The sequence below is a fragment of the Pongo abelii genome, chromosome Y, assembly GCF_028885655.2.
Source record: "Pongo abelii isolate AG06213 chromosome Y, NHGRI_mPonAbe1-v2.0_pri, whole genome shotgun sequence".
NCBI lineage: Eukaryota > Metazoa > Chordata > Mammalia > Primates > Hominidae > Pongo > Pongo abelii.
The window spans coordinates 5,842,223-5,856,095 of NC_072009.2; the positions used below are offsets into that span (position 1 = coordinate 5,842,223).

Consider the following 13,873-nt stretch of genomic DNA (forward strand, 5'->3'; position numbering starts at 1 on the left):
TACTATGTAGGCATGGGCAGTATTTTAAAAAGTATTTCAAAGTGACAAAGTTTATAGGGAATTCAAGAATACATTATAAAAAATATATCCACTGCGGCTGGGTGCAGTGCCTCATGCCTGTAATCGCAGCACTTTGGGAGGCCGAGGTGGGGAGATCACCTGAGGTCAGAAGTTCAAGACCAGCCTGGCCGACATGGTGAAACCCTGTCTGTACTAAAAATACAAAAAAAAAAAAAAAATAGCTGGGCATGGTGGCAGGTGCCTGTAAACCCAGCTACTCGGGAGGCTGAGGCAAGAGAATCACTTGAACTCAAGAGGAGGAGGTTGCGGTGAGCCAAGATTGTGCCATAGGACTCCAGCCTGGGTGTCAAGAGTGAAACTCCATCTTAAAAAAAGTATGTATTTATAATACAATAAAATATGTAATATATATATTCATTGAAAAATTCTAAAGTTTCAACTGCCACTAAAAATAACATCATTCCTCAATAAGTGTAATATATTTTGAAATCTATTATTCTCATAGAATCCAGTGAAGCAAAATGCAATGTTTCAAAAAGAACCTCAACATTTAAGTAATAATTACATTTGTTGTGGAAATTAATCAACTCTGCCTTTCCACTCATTTATACTAGAATAGCAGAATCACTTATAATCAATTCTGGGCCATGGTCAATTGATGGTAGACTCCAGTATATTTTTATCTTTAATTTTATTCGATTCTCAGTTTTACATAGCTGATAGCCTTTAAAGAATTAATGCACATGACTTCCATTTAAAGCAGTACCAGTAAATCAAAGCATCTTTTGGAAATCCAAAGAACTGTCATAAAATGTTAGGTTTATCTAGTATGGCTGACCTCTTGTATTAGTCAAGGTAATTATCTCCTGCTGATGTTATACTTAACAACCTCCAAATCTCAGTGCCTCATATTTAAAAACTGTTTAGTTCTTGTTCAGGTTACAGTCACCTGTTGAACAGGCAACTCTCTGGAGCTGCTCCCGGTGGTGACACAGGGATCCAGGCTGTCTTATGCCCTCTTATGGTGATATGTTTTTGCTGTGTCCTCATCCAAATCTCATCTTGAATTGTAGTCCCCATAATTCCCACATGTCATGAAAGGGTCCCAGTGGGAATAATTGAATTATGAGAGTGTTTATCTCCACATTGTTCAAATCACAGTGAGTTCTCACAAGATCTGATGTTTTTATAAGGTGCTTTGCCCCATCTTTGCTCTGTACTTCTCCTTGTTGCTGCCATGTGAAGGACATGTTTATTTCCCATTCTGCCATGATTGTAAGATTCCTGAAGCCTCCCCATCCTTAAGGAACTGTGAGTCTATTAAATTTCTTTCCTTTATAAATTACCCTGTCTTGGGTACGTCTTTGTTACCAGCATGAGAACAGACTAATACAATAAATTCGTAGCTGGTAGTGGGGTGCTGCTCTAAAGGTACCCAAAAATATGGAAGTGACTTTGGAACTGAGTAACAAGCAGAGGTTGGAACAGTTTGCAGGGCTCAGAAGAAGTCAGAAAAATGTGGAATAGTTTGGAACTTCCTAGAGACTTGGAGGGCTAAGAAAACAAGATGTGGAAAACTTTGGAACTGCCTAGAGACTTGGAGGTTTCAGAATACAGGAAGATGTGAGAAAGTTTAGAGTCTCCTAGAGACTTGCTGAATGGCTTTGACCAAAATGCAGATAGTAATATGGACAATAATGTTCAGGCTGAGGTGGTCTCTGATGGAGATAAAGAACTTGTTGGGAACTTGACCAATGGTGACTCTTGCTGTACTTCATCAAGGAGACTGGTAGCTTTCTGCCCCTGCCCTAGAAAACTTTGGAACTTTGAAATTAAGAGAGAAAATTTAAGGGTATCTGGCAAAGAAATTTCTAAGCAGCAACGTATTTGAGAAGTAACAGAGCATAAAAGTTTAGAAAATTTGAAGGTTGATGATGCAGTAGAAAAGAAAGAAAACAATTTTCTGGGAAGAAATTCAAACTCACTGATGAAATTTGCAAAATTAATGGAGCCAATGGAGAATAAAGGAGCCAATGGTGAAAATGTCTCCAGGGCATCTCAGCAACCTTGATGTTAGTCTTCCCATCACAGGTCTGGAGGCATAGGAGGAAAAAAATGCTTTTCCCACTGCTTTGTGCTGCCTCTGGACTTGGTGCTCTGTTTCCCAGCTATTCCAACTGTGGTAAAAGAGAGCAAAAGTACAGCTTGGGCCATGGCTTCAGAGGGTGTGAGTCTCAAACCTTGGCAGCTTCCATGTGGTGTCAGTCCTGCAGGTGAATAAAATACAAGAATTGAGGTTTTAGAACCTCCACCTAGATTTCAGAAGATGTATGAAAAGCCCTGGATATCCAGGCATAGGTGTGATGCAGCAGTAGAGCCCTCATGGAGAACCTCTGCTAGGGCAGTGCATAAGGGAAATGTGGGGTGGGAGCCCCAAAACAGAGTCCCCATTGGAACACTGTCTAGTAGAGCTGAGAAAAGAGGCAACCACCCTCCAGACCTCAGAATGGTACATCCACTAGCAGCTTGCACCATGCACCTGGAAAAGCCACAGACATTCCACACCAGTGTATGAAAGCAGCCAAGAGAGAGGCTGTACCCTGCAAAGTCACAAGGGTGGAGCTGCTTAATATTATGGGAGCCCGTATGTTGCATTGGTGTGACCTACACATGAGACATGGAGTCAAAGGAGATTATTTTGGAATTTTAAGATTTAATTACTGCCCTACTGAATTTTGGACTTGCATGGAGTCTGTAGCCTCTTTATTTTGGCTAATTTCTCCCATTTGAAATGGGTGTATTTATCCAATGCCTGTATCCCCATTTTATGTAGAAAGTAACTAAGTTGCTTTTGATATTACAGGCTCATAGGCAGAAGGACCTTGTCTTGTTTGATATGAGGCTTTGGACTTGGAGTTCTGAATTAATGCTGGAATTAGTTAAGACTTTGGAGGACTTTTGGGAAGGCATGATTGTGTTTTGAAATGAAAGGACATGACACTTGGCAGGGGCCAGGGGCAGAATGATGTGTTCCCACCCAAATCTCATCTTGAATTGTAGTTCCCATAATCCCCATGTTGTGGGAGGGGCCTGGTGGGAGGTAATTGAATCATGGGGGCAGATACCCCCATACTGTTCTCATGACAGTGAGTGAGTTTTCATGAGCTCTGATGGTTTTATAATGGACTTTTCCCCACCTTTGCACTGCACTTCTCCTTCCTGCTGCCATGTGAAGATGGATGTGTTTGCTTCTCCTTCTGCCATAATTGTAAGTTTCCTCTGCAGCCATGCTAAACTGATCAATTAAACCTCTTTCCTTATACATTTCCCAGTCTCAAGTATGTCTTTATTAGCAGAATGAGAATGGAGTAATATATCACAATTTATTCATTAGGGCCTCTTCCTCTGATCTCTTATCTGGATTTTCAGTGGCAACAAGCAGAGAGTACCCATAGACTAGCAGTCCCCACACTTTTTGACAACAGGGACTGGTTTCATGGAAGACAATTTTTCCGTGAACCAGGGGTGGTGGGGATGAGGGATGGTTTGAGGTTAATTCCAGCAAGTTACATTTGTAACTATATTCTAATATATAATAAAATAAATATAGAACTTACCATAATGTAGAATCGGTGGCAGCCCTGAGCTAGTTTTCCTGCATCTAGTCAGTCCCATCTGGGGGTAATAGGAGACCGTGACAGATCATTAGGCATTGGATTCTCATAAGGAGTGCACAACCTAGATCCCTCATGTTTGCAGGTCACAATAGGTTTCATGTTCCTATGAGAATCTAATGCAGTTGTTCATCTGACAGGAGGCTGAGTGCAGGTGGTAATGTGAATGATTGGGAACAGCTGTAAATACAGGTGAAGTTTTGCTCACTTGCCCTCTGCTCACTTCCCACTTAGTAGCCCGGTTCCTAACAGGCCACAGACTGGCAGTAGTCTATGGTGTAGGGGCTGGGGAGCCCCACCATAGTGGATTATCAAGGAAAGTTATGGCCAGGCCCAAGTGGTTCATATGATGCCAACATTACTGTAAGAGAAATAGGAAAATATCGTCTTGCTCAGAACTCACTGGGATAAATCTGTACATTTGATTCATGAGATAGCTTCTATTCCAAAATGTAATCATCACTGGCGCCTTGCCACTGGAGAATACATGTATCTTTGTAAATACGATACTTTGATGTATTTATTTTTGTATACATTGTTAAATTTGTATAAATTTCAGCGATTCAAAGTACATATTTATAAAAACATGTTCATTTACAATTTTTTCTTTAGAAAAACATGATCATCTCTATGTATAAATAATTTAATTTATACATAGATTTTTGGATTTTCATATACTCAGTGAAGTATGAATTGGATTTTCATATACTCAGTGAAGCAAATTTTATATCCCAAACCTCGCTATAAAAGTGATTGTGTTTGCTTACTATGTAAAGTATATATAAGAATTTGTACAATTTGCTACTTTGAAGACGTGATGCATTTGCCAGGTGAGATAAACTTATCATGGCCAGGTTCCATGGCTCATGTCTGTAATCCCAGCACTTTGGGTGACTGAGTCATGCAGATCACCTGAGGTCAGGAGTTTGAGACCAGCCTGGCCAACATGATGAAACCCTATCTCTACTGAAAATACAAAAGTGTGCATGGTGTCGTGGTGCACACCTGTAGTCCCAGCTACTCAGGAGGTGGAGATGGGAGAATCTCTTGAATCAGAGAGGTGGAGGTTGTAGTGAACCGAGATCACACCATAGCACTGCAGCCTGGGTAACAGAGTGAGACTCTGTCAAAAAAAAAAAAAAAAAAAAAAAGATAAACTTACTGAAAAATCATTTAGACCATTTGAACTTAATAAGTAGAACCATTTTCTAATGAACCCCTGAATTTGATTGTCTTCTATATGAAAGGTCCTTGAAGTTCTTAGAAAACTGAAAAATAGTTACATGGGAATGTTTCCTTTCCAGAAAGACTTGGGTAGTTTTTAAGCTGCTTGCATTCTAACCAGGAAAGCTGTTGTTTCCTTCATTGGGAAGGCTTCCATTAAAATAATACTTGACAAAGTAAAATATTGGTACATTACAATTACCTTAGTCAAAGTCACAAAGAGATGATATTAAGTAACATTGGCTCAAGTGATCTCGCAACATTAAACAGGTTCACGGTGTCAGAAAACCAAGAATGCTCAGGGCCTCACAAAGCTGATCTCTAAAGACCCCACAGAGTTATGCTGTCCCAGCAGGTTTCAAGTTCTCATGGATGATGTTAAAGAAAAAAAATATTCAGTGCTAGTTATTAAAACACAGTAAGGAAGACTTCATTCAGGACCATCATGACAGCTGCAGCAATGGGGACTTGCAGTGGGGCAAGAGAGATTGGCCTCAGCTCTTAATACATCATGGGAAAGCGGGGATTCATAGCCAGGGAGCAGGATGCCCATCAGTGGATGGAAAACTGCTAAGAGGAAACACCAAAGTCCAGCAGGATTCCAGCTAAATTGACCTAACAGGATTCTAGAAGAAGGCTGACCAGGTGACCACACATCCCCTGGAGGGTGGAGGAGGCTGAGGAACGTGTTTGTAAGCAAACACAATCACTTTTATATCGAGGTTTGGAATATAAAATTTGCTTCACTGAGTATTTGAGAATACAAGGTTTCAAATTAAATTATTTATACAGAGAGATGATCATGTTTTTCTAACAGGCTTCTTGCTAAAATTGGATTTTACAAGGAAATGCACAGATGGGCCTGGGAAAAGGTTCAGGAGCTTGGCTAACATTTGGCCAAGTGGAGAATCTTTGTCCATGAAGCCTGGGATAGAGATGAGTTCCATAGAGGTTAGACAGCTATGATTTAAGAGGTTTTGAGCATTCGCATCACACACCACATTCTCTGGGCACTAAAGAGAAGGCAACAAGGCTTTAGCTTTTAAAAGTCTCCGTAGAATCAACACCTTTCTTCCTGAGCATATTAGCTCCCTATGGAAATGCACTCACCAGAAGCATCTTTATGGACATGTTTTGACATTTTATTAAATTTGTTCAGTCAATCAAGAGCTGATCCTAGTACCCATAGTATGCTCTTGTCACTCCAGCTTCTTACTGCTTCAGGGGTTTGTTCTGACACTGGCTTGGTCTTCCTAAGGAATCTGATTGAAAGAAAACTGAAGACAGAACAATATTTCTTAAACCAAATTTCTGCCCCAGGTGTCTGTAGAGCAAATCAGCTCCTTCACCAAGATAGGGTCCTATCCCCAGGCCCAGTAAGACATTCGTGGGTCACGAAGGCAAAATATATTAATATATTTTAATATCAAAATATATTATATAAAAACATAAAACATATTAACATAACATTTTATGACAATGTTGCTGCAAATGCCAACATGATCTCCAATCCCCAATGTTCATTTTCTTTTCTTCTGATTATAAAAGAAACTAAAATATTTTTGTAGGCCCTAAAAAGGCATTAGGAAGTGTGCCTGATGGTTAATAATCAGGCCTTTTCCACTCTCAGATCACGGAGGTCAGAGCTATTTTATGTCCTATTCCTCTCTGCATTTCTCAGCCTCTCTCTTGAGCTAAGAAAGTTGATGAATCTTTGCAGAACTGGAACTTGTATTCCCCATTGCTTGACATCAAGCTGGAAACATAGTAAACATTCCCCACATTGTTGTATTGAATCACATTAGAAAGCATGTATTAGTGCACAGCATTTTTAATTCCCAAGGAAAATTTTATTTTAACTTTGCATTAACATATTCTAAGTAAACATTTCCCTGGATGCAATCAGATTCCTTCAATAAGCCAAATACTTGTTTTGTGTGTGCTTTTTCCCCTCCATTCTTCATTGTGTGCCTTCAGAAAAATCTGAGAACTGAGCTTCTTTTTTGGAAAAAAAAGTCCTGCTTAGTAACATTGATATGTAGATTGCAATTTTGCTTTTCCTGCAAGGATGCTGACCTCGTAAAGTGATGCGTATGTATACCTCACTAATCAATTTGCTTAACTTTTACCATGTATGTAATGGTAGAAATATAATAATGATTTTTTTTTCTTGAGATGGAGTTTTGCTCTGTCACTCAGGCTGGAGTGCAGTGGTGCAATCTTGGCTCACTACAACCTCTGCCTCCCGAGTTCAAGCAATTGTCCTGTTACAGCTTCCTGAGAAGCTAGGATTACAGGCACCTGCCATCACACCTGGCTAGTTTTGGTATTTTTTCTAGAGACAGGGTTTTACACTGGGGGGACAGACAGCTAGCTATTCCCCCAGCCTCCCACAGTCATTGAGTGTTCCTCTGGGTACATAGACACCCATAACAAAACTGTCCTTTGCAGCAACCTGTGAAGCTAGATGTGAACAGGTGACCAACTTCTGGCCTCTGAGAAGAGTCTGACTATCTTCCTTGGAAAGTAGTACCCGTGGCCTTTTTTCTTCCCATCTTTCCCATCCACCCCACCACTGTATGCACTTAGCGTAGAGACAACCATCATTCACCATGAAGATGAAACTGCCACATTCTACAGGAGGTGGAGAAGCTACTTAGGTGATTCTAAGAGACTTTGTGGACCATTCACCCCTAGACTTCTCCTGTGAGATGGAGACATGAACTTCTCTCTAATGTAAACTATTATTTTTTGTTTGTTTTCTATTAAAACCAAATGTGAAACTAACACAATCATTATCTCTTTTAATTCAGGGGATTAAATGAGATATCAAACGCAAAGTCATTGACAAAGTGCCCGGCAGACAGTAAATATGCAACAAACATCAACGTACTTGTCAAGCATGTCTCCAAGAGATGCACAATGATCAATAAAAGAGATGAGAAATTTCGAGAGTATGAAGTTAACAAAGGGAAATGTCTATAACTACCTACAAAACATTTTTGTATAGAAGATACAAAAGTAAGGAAGATGCAAAAAGCTGCTGAATATTCCATGTCGTGGTTAGAACTAAAATGTCTATGTAGAAAACACCAGGTCTGACAGCATATAAAAGCAAATCTGGCAGTGGGTTAGAAACATAAACAGACATTCTGGGATAACTGAGAGATTCCCTATGTTGAAGTCAGAGAAAAGAGATATGAAAAATACTGCAGAAAGTCAATGAAACAGCAGAAAAGAGAATGCAAGGGGAAAAGATCAGAAGTGACCTCTTGCAAAAAAAATCAGAATTAGCTGGGTGCCGAGCTTAGACGGAAAAGGGCGTTTGAGCTTTCAGACACACAATGTTTTTTGGTGGGATTTACTTATTTATTTATTTAATTATTCATTGGAATTCAAGAAAGAAATTCAATTTTGATTTACTTTGTCTCTATAAGGAGGTAAGTTTGCAGTGTAGCAAATTATCAAAAGCAATGACCAGGACTTTTTCTTCCACAGTATTAGTGTAATGTTCGATTAAACAGATTACAACTTTGGAGGAAAAGTGAGTGTATGTCATATACTGTCTCATACTATCAGGTAATACGAAGTTCCATAAAAGAATATAAGTTTAATAGACTATGTTGAAAAACACAAAATCTATTCCTGTGTGTTCTTTTACCACTAAAGTAAATGAATGTTTGGGGAAGTTAAGCCTGTTACTGATGTGTCTGGATAATAACAATATGCAATAAATTCAATAAAAATATTAGAAGTCTAAGGAAACTCTTCTAACTTCTTAAGCTACTACTTCTCCTAGGTCTCCAAAGAAAATTCTGTTCATCCCAGGACATCATAATCCTGTGCTGCTACAATTATAAGTACAAATGTTGCACCTTGTTACTGGGCTTCATAGGCACATGAGTGAAATAATGGCTACATGCCTGAACTATTAAAACCTTGTGGCAATGCAGCATTTGAGGGGTAAACCCTAAGACTTGAAAGATAACCTTGAAATGATTTACATATATATGCTTTTTCTTAATTGCTGCAGTTACAGAGTAGGATGAGAATATGTCCTTTTATAAGGTAAGCTGAAACACTGGATAGTATTTGGTGAACTTAAATTTGGCAATGCTCCATTTCACATTAGGTCGGTTTCAGCTGTCAATATTTTATTTCTGACACTTTAGATCCTAATTCTGAGGATCAGATGAGGAAGGACATCTGGCAAGTACTCACCAAAATTACTAATGAAAGCAAAAGCCAAGTGCTGGCATTCTGATGCTGTTAACTCATATGTGGCTGTTATGAAAATCTCCTCTATTTTATTAGGTATATTTTAGAGGCAAAATTAATTTTTAGCTAAATGAAAATGTTGGATAGTGAGTAATGAAAGCATTTTTTTGCATTACCATAGAAACATTGGTTTTCATTTTAAACCATTACTGAGCTCCTATTTTGAAAGAAAGGTGTTCTTCAGAAAGTTGGATAACAACACATTCCTTCAGAATAAATTTCATTATCATATTGCTGTTTGTAATAATTTTATTTACTTATTTTTTATTGATGTATATTTGATGTATATATTTTCAAGGTACCTGTGATCATTTGAAACACTCATATAATCAAATCAGGGAAATTGAAATAATCTATCGCCAGTTAACATTAATTGATTATATATTTCACAATAGCTAAAAAAGAATCATTCAAATGTTCCTCATGTTGTCATTTTTAAAATAAAACTTTTTTTTATCAAAGGGAAACAAAAGGTGCCAACAAACTTGAATTGAAAATGGAGCAAGATTTATGAGACTCTGCTCGTTCAGTGTGAGGATGTCTACATCCTTTTCCCAGAGAAAGGATGGTATCAGTGCCTTGTTCCTTTGCATTAATTTTGATAGCTTCATAGAGATCCCATTTCCTGACTAAATGATTTCTACATGATACTGATTAAATGATTTCTACATGATACTAAGGTTTCATATATGTCTGTACAAAATGCTTTAAGCTATTAATTGTGTACTATGTTGCACTGCATTATAGAATATACCTACAGCTTTCCCATGGATTTTAGTATGACCAGCTGGTTTGGGGACTCTCCATTAATGTGAGTATTTATCTCACAGACTGCAGTCACCAGCTTGAAAATCCTCGAGCCAAGTATCCATCTACCCTCTAAGATAAATTCCATCTATAAAATCAAGTTGACATTGTGTTTAATTTTAATAACATTAATGCATAATATCAAATGTTAAAGTCAAAATTTTTCATACCCATTGAATTGTAAATTTTAACTCAAAATTCCCATTTGGTGTGAGAAAAGTTATCCATGTTATAATCATGCTTTCCATGAGAGCTTTTAAAATGTAATAGGAATAATGATATCAGATCATAATTAAATTGTCATTTAATTTGCTGAGAAAACTGAATTATAGAGAAGATATTATATATAAAACTTAAAAGAGATTCATGTTTTTAAAGGATGGAAATTACTTCCTAGCTCTAGAATTTTTAAAAATCAGTATTTCGTGAGTTTGGAATAACATTTAGTCTTCCAAGTAATCAAGATAAATAGTAACTGCATCTTAAAAATATTTGCAGTCAGTTCTACTGATACCAACAAACTGTTGTTAATCTAAGGCTCTGAGAGAGGAAGCCAGCCTGGATTTGTTGTGTTTGCCAATGGCCATATTGTAAACACCCTCAACAGAGCCAAATGAAAATGAGGCAATGGTTTAACAAGCAGCTGGCAAGATTCCTGAAAAATCAAAAGCTGACTCCAACATACCACTGCTTGCTACTAAACCCTAATCCTACATTTCTTTTTCTTTTCTAATAAAGTATTCTGAGGTCAGGTGACAACCCCTCTTATCCCTAAGATTTATGAAATATGTTCCACAGGCTAGTGATTATTGACAAGCTCTTACCAAAGTCTTTCTGAGATGACCTGTGGAGACTCACTCAACTAGTACTAGTTTAACATCTGTCTTCCCCAGGTGACAGAAAGCTCCATATGAATGAGAGTCACATTTTCCTTACGCATCCCTGTATTCCCAGCACATTGCACAACTAGCAGTGCCTCATTCCCTAAAATGTAAGCTACTCCTCAGTAGAGAACTTTGTCTGTTTTGCTTCCTGACAGATGCCAGCACAAACACAGTACATTCCACACAGTAGGGGCTCAATACATATTTCTAGAGAAAAATGAATAGATAAAATACAAAATGACTAAACATGAAGCCATACGTGAAACCCAAGGCAGCAAACATGTTTACAAGTTTCAAATAGCATCTGAAAAAAAATACATCATAAAAGATTCATAAACATCAAGAAAACCTCATAAACAGGTTTTCTTGAGGTTCTTTATCTTGATGATTGATTCTAGCCTTGAGACAGTTTTTTGTTTGTTTGTTTGTTTTTTTTTGAGACGGAGTGTCGCTCTGTCGCCCAGGCTGGAGTGCAGTGGCTCTATCTCGCCTCACTGCAAGCTCCGCCTCCCGGTTTCACCGCATTCTCCTGCCTCAGCCTCCCGAGTAGCTGGGAGTACAGGTGCAGGCCACCATGCCCAGCTAATTTTTTGTATTTTTAGCAGAGACGGGGTTTCACCGTGTTAGCCAGGATGGTCTCAAACTCTCCTGACCTCGTGGTCCGCCCGCCTCGGGCCTCGCAAAGTGCTGGGATTACAGGCGTGAGCCACCGTGCCCAGCAGAGATATTTTTATTTCTCCTTTTTTTTTTTCTTTTGTTACCGGTTCAAGGCAGTAGAGTTGAAGGAATGGCATTCAGAAGAAATGTTACTTGTGTGTAAGAAGCAAATTTTATCCTGGGGCCAGTTGCGTGTCAGAAACTGGGTCTTGTTTTTCTCACTCCTATTTTCTGTCTCTTCCTGTCCCCTTTCTCTTTACTCCTCCACATAATGTGTTTCTCCAGCCTCTGATCCAATATGTTCCTTCCGGCTTTTCTAACTGGGGATTTGGCTCTATTAAAATACAATTTTGCAAGGTTCAGGACATGATACAGACTTATTTGAACATGCAGTAGTCACAGAAACTTTGCTCTTCACATTCCTTGCAGGCTCCATATAAAAAGAAATTAAGAGTCCTTGAGCTCTCATTTATTACAAAGCTCAGAAGTCGATGCTATAAACTGATCTAAAAAAAGAAGCAGTGTGCTTATGGAAACTAGGAATTCTGTCCACATGGATGAGATATGTGAATAAAATGCTTCCAGAAGTAAAATCGCAAGCCCATGTTTCTGTTGTTTTTCGTCTTCTAGAACATATCATGAGGAAACTGCCCAGACTTAAAAGAGAAACTCTGAAGCATAAAACTGGTGTGATTTCTCTGCCTAATAGAAGGGGTGTAACTTCATAAAAAGGTTGTATAAATAAAAGAGAGGTTGTTTTTTAAATTAGTCTTGGGTAAATTGGTTAAGTGATTGAGGAAGAGACAAAGGTTTGTTGGAAAATGGAATGGAATCACCCTGAGTTTAAGAAGTTAGCTGCTAAGATGTTATTACATTCCCTCCCCATCGGGTGGCAGTCCTAGGTTCGAGAAGCAGCGCTCCAAAGCCCCTTAGAGAAAAGGGGAATTTTATTTTACCTCCAAAGAAGGAACTGAAAGACCAACCTCAACGGGTACCTCTAGAACATACAATAGTTGTGTAAATTGCTCACCACTTTCCATTGACTGTCAGGTATCTTAGTGATAGGAATATTACTGGAATTCTAAGTTTTAAAAATATGAAAGAAAGGACTGAAATGAATAACCACACCTAAGATTATAAACCATTTGTTCCTGTTTGCTAATTGCAAAAGCCGCTATAAAATGAGTATTAGAAAAGCAACATGAGATCCTGTTTAATTGCACGGTTAAAGAAACTCCCAGTTCAAGAACTGTGACAGCACTGAAGAACATTTTAACTTTGTTTTAAATATCTAAATACAGAAAATATGCATGATGCACAAAATACAGATTCAGTGAGTCATGACCCATCATCTTTAGGCTGAGAATGTAAGTCAGGTAAACATTTAAATGCCATATACACATTCATTCTCAAGCTTTTAGTGCCGTGCTAAAAGAGTGAGGGAAATACTTTGAGGGCAGGCAGAGGAGGCATTTCAGCGGGGACTGGGGAGCATTGAGTAGGACCCTCCAAGAAGGAAGCGGTAAGAAGACCTTCTAGGAGAAGAACCTGCAAGTATAAGCACAGAAATGCACAGAGCACAAGGGCTGCTGGCCTCAGTGTGAGAGGACTGCCAGGTAGTGAAGCTGGGCAGCTGTGCATGCAATAAAGGACAAGCCACAGCGCCCTGTTGAGAACTTGGGACTTCCTCTGCTGGGAAAGAGGAGCTGTGGGTGGTGTTCAGGTGGATGAATGACACAGCACACCTGACATCATCATACCTGAACAAGAAGGAGAAGAGAGGAGGAAGAGGGAGAACAGGACAAAGCAAATTGTGGTCACACACTGAGGCACCTGTTGGCCTCTACCAAGCAGAGCTACCTTTTATTTTCATGTATTCCCATGGCATAGGTTGCATGAAGCATGAGAAGCATAGAAAGGTCTGTTTACTCACTGTTCCAAGGGCAACAGTGTACGATGTTTAAGTAGGCATTGCAGTAATGGAAGAGAAACTTATGATCAGAGCATTGGTTTTTTCCTTCAAGCAGGGGCATCAGATCACGTCCATCAATGATCCTGAGGGATAAACAGCCAGGCATCAACTGGTGAATCAGTCCTGTGTTCTCAAACGTCCTTCTGAACCAACAAGAGCATGAGAGGGCTCCAGCTGTAATTAATACAAAGAAGACTAACTCCAACTGGATCCCTTGTGCAATAATGCCTGTGTCCATGCATTATCTTATTACATCTGCAAAGAGCATCATGAGCTGGAACTACTGTTGTCCCCATTGCCCAGATGAGAAAATGTAGGCACACAAAGGTTAAGTAATTTGCCTAAGGTCATGGGAC

General features: G+C 39.0%; 1 long non-coding RNA gene across 1 annotated transcript; it reads right to left on the reverse strand.

Annotated features, from left to right (window-relative positions):
- Positions 1-717: 717 nt before the first annotated feature.
- LOC134760966 (uncharacterized) lies at positions 718-13,547 on the reverse strand. Its single transcript, XR_010139088.1, has 3 exons — positions 13,479-13,547; positions 3,639-3,696; positions 718-2,288 (listed from the first exon to the last, which is right to left on the reverse strand). It is a non-coding gene; the product is annotated as an uncharacterized LOC134760966 (long non-coding RNA).
- Positions 13,548-13,873: the final 326 nt, after the last annotated feature.